The sequence below is a fragment of the Triplophysa dalaica genome, chromosome 20, assembly GCF_015846415.1.
Source record: "Triplophysa dalaica isolate WHDGS20190420 chromosome 20, ASM1584641v1, whole genome shotgun sequence".
Lineage (NCBI taxonomy): Eukaryota > Metazoa > Chordata > Actinopteri > Cypriniformes > Nemacheilidae > Triplophysa > Triplophysa dalaica.
The window spans coordinates 11,573,426-11,580,122 of record NC_079561.1 but is presented as its reverse complement, the minus strand read 5'-3'; positions in this window follow the sequence as shown (position 1 = coordinate 11,580,122).

Below are 6,697 nucleotides of genomic sequence, written 5' to 3'. Positions count from 1 at the left end.
ATCAGAACAGGGTGTAAATTATTCAGGAAAGCTTGTTGAATAAAGACCTTTGATTGTCAACTTTATTGTATGGCCTGATGCATTATTGAAGTGTCTGCGGTCATGATGGAGTATTACAAAGGTACATGCCCTAACCCACTTATCAACCCAACCCCCCTTCCCACCACCACCTTCTCTCTATCCTGGTCTTTCACATTCTATTCATGTGTGGCTGATAGCCCAAGGTCACCCCCGAGAGTCTGCGATCCATGGTGTGTGCAGACATTTTCAGTTTGCAGACAGAAAGTGCCACGTTTCTATCACGTTCCAAACAATCTCCGGGCTGAGAGGAGCAGATGTGATGAGCCTCAGGGACTGTAGAAATATTAAATTTAAGCAAACAAAGGAAGGGAGGGCATGTGACTGTGTTTGTGTCCTATGCATCATTTTTCTTTTTCACAAAAAAATACATTTATCATTTAAAACATACAATTCTCTGTAAAAACAAACGAACAAAAAAGAAAAAAACTATACAGTATAAAAGTACTGTTGTTGTTAACGGTTAGGGAAACTTGTAAAGACTTTTAAACAGATTGTTGTTCATTTAATATATACAATGATTATTTTATTATATATTATAATATTTTTATAATTTTTTTTATTATAAATCATATATAATATAACATTTTTGTAAATATTTATTAATAGATTTTTTACATTTACAGATGTAGAAATATATAAAAATATAAACTACACATTTTCCATTTTATTGAAAAAAATACAACTATTTAGTAACCGGAAAAAAACATGAATTGCATAATATTTTACAGTAAATATGTCCGTTAACACGAGACCATTTAAACTATACAAAAGAAAACTTTTTGCGTTTTGGCTGTTTCTTTACATGACAATGCATTGACAAAAGTTTCTTAACAAAATGACATGGCAAGCATAATAAACGCAGAACGTTTTGACAACAGTGTTGTGTGCATGTGAAACTTTTATGAAGCGCAAAGGAAAAACATTAATGTTTTCTACTCCATAGTTGACGTTTCAAACAGCCCTGATGTGCTGTACCATCATCTAGTCATACAGTAAACCCCCCCTAAAACATTGAGCCCCTCATGTGTACATTTAAGAGTGTCACTTTTCTCAGATCGTTGTTTTATTTCATATAAATGTACACTAGTGAGGGAACCATGTTCTATTAGTGAGAAGGTGATTTGTAAAAGGCATTCAATTACAGACCTGGTGATAGACAGCTAAAGATTTCCATATTTGTGTACTGGGGTTGCCAGATCTGTAATAAAACCAGCCCTATTGCCATTGAAAACTATCTTAACGGGTTTGACTCAAATATCCAAAACTCCAAATACGGTGCCCATATAGCTAAACATATATTTTAGTGTTACTACGTTGCAATTCAACAATTTTTTTCAGTTCAAAAGTAGCCCAATTCCACTTGAAAATCACAGACTTGGCAACCCTGATTTATACTGTGTTTATTTGTCTTGTTAATTGTCCATTGGTAAATCCTGTCTATTTTCGATACAAGATGCATTTTTATCATGGACCCCTTTTTTAGAACATGCTCTCAAAGAATGACCTAATTGTTTGGGCTGCTTTTTTGATCTCATAAAGAGGATTTGACCTTTATTAATATCAAAAATTGACCCTTTCTGGCATTAAATTTTACCACAGGCTAGGATTAATTTAAGAGAGATAGTGAGCATAAAGCTGGAATTATGGTAACAGGTAAAACTGAGGGCATCTCTGTCATGATTTTAGCTATAAAGCATCAAGTGTTGTTGTTAATGCTGATAAACCTATGCATTGGTTTATGTACAGTATGCTCAGACACTTCCAGATGTGTTTGGAGTTTACCTGAGATGAATAATATCACAGATCACACTGTCAACAGCCCTGAACAGATCTGCAACAAGAACAGAATACTAAAGAGAACAGTCTCTCACAGGAATTCAAATCACAGATGCATGTTTGGAGGTAACTGTGAAGACACCGTACAAAAAAGGACAAATTTAAAAAATCGCTTTATATTTCACATATTTCAAGTCCATTGTTCACCGCTATCCCTCTTCTAACAAAACGACTGGATTTCTTCCGGTCTACATAAAGTCCCTCCTTCCGAAACGCTCTGGGCTGCGTTTCCCGATAACATTGTGTCTTAGCACGCTACGAAGACTCTAAAGGAACACCTTTACTCAAGTTCTACCTTTCCCAGGCATGTTCCCCAAACTATAGCTTTTTAGGTTACTTAAGGTAAACCTTCTTAAGTGTAATGTTAGCAGGTGCTGTCCATGGCAGTGATGCTGAATAGGTTGATATCGATGTGTGTGTATGTATGTATTTATAATTTGGCAATGTCCGATACCGCACCCTCACAGCCATACGTTTTCTGCGTTAACCAGCTACATTAACTGGCTGTTGGGCTTCGCTTGTTTTTGAATGGGTAATTTATATTCTCATGGTTTGCCACCATGTGTTAATGTTCTCCACGATCTGTGTTGATTCACATTATTGGCGTAAATCACTCATTTGTGTATAGGGATAAGTGTACCATCCAGAAGGCCAATCACTCGTGGGACACTAGCAGTGGCATTGAAGCCTTGATGTGCCTCCATTATGTCGTGCCTGGCGAAAGGCATACAATTGGTGACATGACAGAGCAGGATGTTTGTCACTGAGTGAATACAACATCACACCGAGGTCTTTCTCAGCCCATATTCATCCCCAAAAACCTCCAAAAAACCCCCCACGGCATAAAAACAAAGAGCCACCATGCAGCAGCTGATTGGTGGTAGCTCCGTCGAGTTTGTCTCGACAAAGTTTGGCCAACAAGACAATTTGCTCCCGCCGCATGCTAAATTTGTGTCAAATTTTCTCTTCTGACATGGTAGCCAGGAGACTTAAATATTCTATGATGAAATTGTGCAAATACACTAACTGGCTCCGCGGACAGCCCCGTCTTTGATTTAAGACAACTATTCGCTGCCTCACTGCCATATTGAACTAACTCCCCATAACATTCATTTCCTTTATATAGACTACTCCTTTCCTTTCAAATGGTTTGCCAGCTGATGTGCCTCGGGAGAATAGGCTGTAATTAAAAATGCTAACAACCATCAGTGTATGACAAGTTTATTCATGAAAACACTTCAATAGCCTAATATGAGTGTATTCAACAGGAGTGTTTTATTTGTGACGTAGAGTTGAAAAAGTTTCGGAAAACGCAGCCCTGATTGGTAAAGCTGACCAGGCTGTTGTGATTGGTCGGTGCACCTCTCAGTGCAAGTGTATTCATAAACTTTTATCAATAAACAGTAACAATGGGGTCAACTTCACTTTATCAGTTAAAAAAATGCGGATGGATCGAAGTATAACGGAGGTCTGCGAGTTCATGTGCAAACTTCAATCATTGTTAGAGATTGCAAATTGTTTTCCTACTATGGCGAGGGAAATGAAACAGGATCGAATGGCGTCAGACTGGTTATATTAATCAAGAAGCGTTAGTTTTGTCTTTTATATTTACATTTACATTTACATTTAGTCATTTGGGAGACGCTTTTATCCAAAGCGACTTACAGTGCACTTATTACAGGGACAATCCCCCTGGAGCAGCATGGAGTAAAGTGTCTTGCTCAAGGACACACTGGTGGTGGCTGCTGGGATCAAACCAGCAACCTTTGATTTACCAGTTCAGTGGTTTAACCCACTAGACCACCATCTCTTTTTATATTGGACACGAGTTTTGCAAGCAGGACATCATGTACCTGGGAAGTAGAGGGCTTTAGTCCGATCCCAGCCGTTCTCTCTAGTCCCTGGGTAGGATGTGGCTGACCGCTTCCATCTGCTTCTCACTGTCGAGAACTGCTGTGAGAAGTCCTCAACAGTGTTACCAAACAGCCCACCTTGCGCGATGGGTGAGCTTGGCACACAGCAGTGTAGGCCTGCGACACCAGAGGTGCCAAAGTCCTAAACGCTTTGGACGGGAGTCTAGGTCGACCTCTCCAGGTGGCCACCGTCTGCGGTCACAGGTGCACCGCGACCGCACACTCCACCTGGGGCACGTCGACATATCCTCTAGCTGCCCCACCATCGAGGGAAGTAAGGCCGAAAAGGGGGAGTTCCAGGTCTTACTCAGTTCCTCATGCATTTGCGGTACACCGCAACCCAATGTTCACGGCGGCCCGGGAAAGCATGGCTGACACCTCGACATCTGCCTCTTCCTGAACTCGACCCCCTGTAGGAGGGAGCTGCAAGGAATCGCTGGGATCGGATTCCAGCAAATCGCCCTCCGATGCTGCGATTGACATCTCATCTTCATCACCTACCGTTTCCGAATATGTGGCTGAGGATACAGACGGCCAAGAACCGTCTTATGGGGAATGATCGGATGAGCGAGACGTGGTCATGCGGTCCGCGAGCGTTTGGGTGACGGATTTACGCTCGCAATGGCCCCGATATCAGCCTTGCTGCTCTCGCTGGCGGACGTCACAGACCGGAAAGCAGGCGAGGTGGTGGCTGGTTCTCGGAAGAAGACAGCCACCCATGACTGCAACGTCTAAATCACAATCCACCTGCAGTGCGGGCAAGATGTGTCCACTAATGCTGCCTCAGCGTGATGGAGACCCAAACACTTGAGACAGACATCGTGTATGTCCCCCTCCTCGATGAGAGTACCGCATCAACGAGAACAGTGGGACATACTACGCTGGAGGAAATTAGCTCTTTTAGAATTTTCTCGAACACTTCTAGAACAGCCGAGACGCCCTGGAACAGTCCGCTGCACCACGGCATAAGAATCCGGCAGTTTGCTTGTAGAGTAGTGAAGTTTGCTCAGTCATGAAGCGAGGGCTCCGAAGAACAAAAGGTAAATGAATGCAGCACGCCGTCTCCCTTTTATACCCGGATATCCCGGGGCGGTGTCCGCCATGCAAATTTCATTCGCCAATTTCATTGGCCTTTTCTAAGATAGTCGAAATGTATAGGTTCTCAAGGGTGAACCCCATCTGTCGGTTCGACACAAGATCGAGAGAAATTTAATTTAAGTTTTAGACTATAGTTCTTTTGTTATTTTCTAGCAATACCTATTATGAATATAACTATTACACAAATGGAGGTTATACAATTTTACATAAATATATGTCACACACTAAATAAATGTCTCATTTGGCACTGAATGTTGGTTTAATCATATTTATTTGTATTAAATGAGCTAAAAATATTCCTTTGATAGAAAAAAATGGTAACACTTTATTTAAAGGGGTGTTCATAAGAGTGACATGACACATGTCATGAATATAAAGGAGATTTTATGCATGTTTATGATAACTGTCATGAAATGTCATTCGCTGATTTATTTGATTTTGAATGCAAAGTTGACATTGTTTGAGTTGTCTCTGTTATGACTACTTGACATAAAGCAATACATCATAACCTGTCAGTGTCTCTGTCATAACAACTTGACATTACCAAGACAACATAACCTGTCATAAATTTGTCATAAACATGTTAATTCATACCACTGTAGTTGAGGTTAAGAAAAGTATTCATGACAGAGTATTAACATGTTACGTTATGTCACATTATTAACACTAATGACATTTTAACGCTTTAACGTTAACGCTTATTGCTCCCTAAACTCTTTGTAAGTCGCTTTGGATAAAAGCGTCTGCTAAATCAAAATGGTGTTATTTTTACTATCACCCACATGACGTGGTTTATGACCCCCCGGCATCTTCCCAACACAAATAAACATATTTAGGGACATCTGAGAAATTTCCAGGCCTCCTCATTGACATCATTGTTATAGTTGTTGTCAAGGTCCAGAAAAGTACTACAGACATCGTTAAATTGGTCCATCTGATCATAGTGGCTCACTTGAATCTTTTTGAAGCAATGACAATACTTTATGTGCGAAAAACAAATAAAAATAACGACTTTAATCTATATATTCTCCTCTGCTTGCCAGTCTATGGTGCGTGTTCACCAGAGCATAATGTGGGTGAGTAAAAAATATCACAGTTTTGATTTTGAGATGAACTTTTCCTTTAATATATGTAAAAATTACGATTACATATTTGTTCTCATGATTTTATTTGTTGAATAGATTTCAAGTTTAAGATCTCCTGAAATCTTCCAAAAGAAGCCCCAATCCTGCATCATCCTAAGTCTTTTTTGTTTTCGTATATGTGCTGTGTAAAGTACACTGCTTGTGAAATGGAATGTCCTTGAAAAGCCTGAAGAGACGGGCAGAAATTGATGAAGATGACTCACTCTCTCCCTTCAAGCGCGCACAGCATTCTATTTGCCCACCTGTTAATATAAGTGACTTACTGGAAAGAGTTTCAACATGTGGTATGTCAATGTTTCATGGCTGTAATTAAATCAGTTTAGGAAAGTTTACACTCACTCTGAAGTGTTTGCACAGAGGGAAGAGGTTTGTTGTTGTTTTCATAATTTTGCTTTCATCCTCCTTTATACCTAAAGTTGACCTTAAGCACCCTTGAATCCTATGAATGCATTTATTGATTAGCAAGTGTTTTGATATGTGCTTATGTTGATATTTGAAAAGAATATTGTGCTGTTCTCCACAAGCACAGGCTTATATTCAATACGACATCATCGTTAAGCAACAGACAATGATTACATTACAATAAAATTATTTCTACCCTACTCAAAACATTAGAAAGCACCC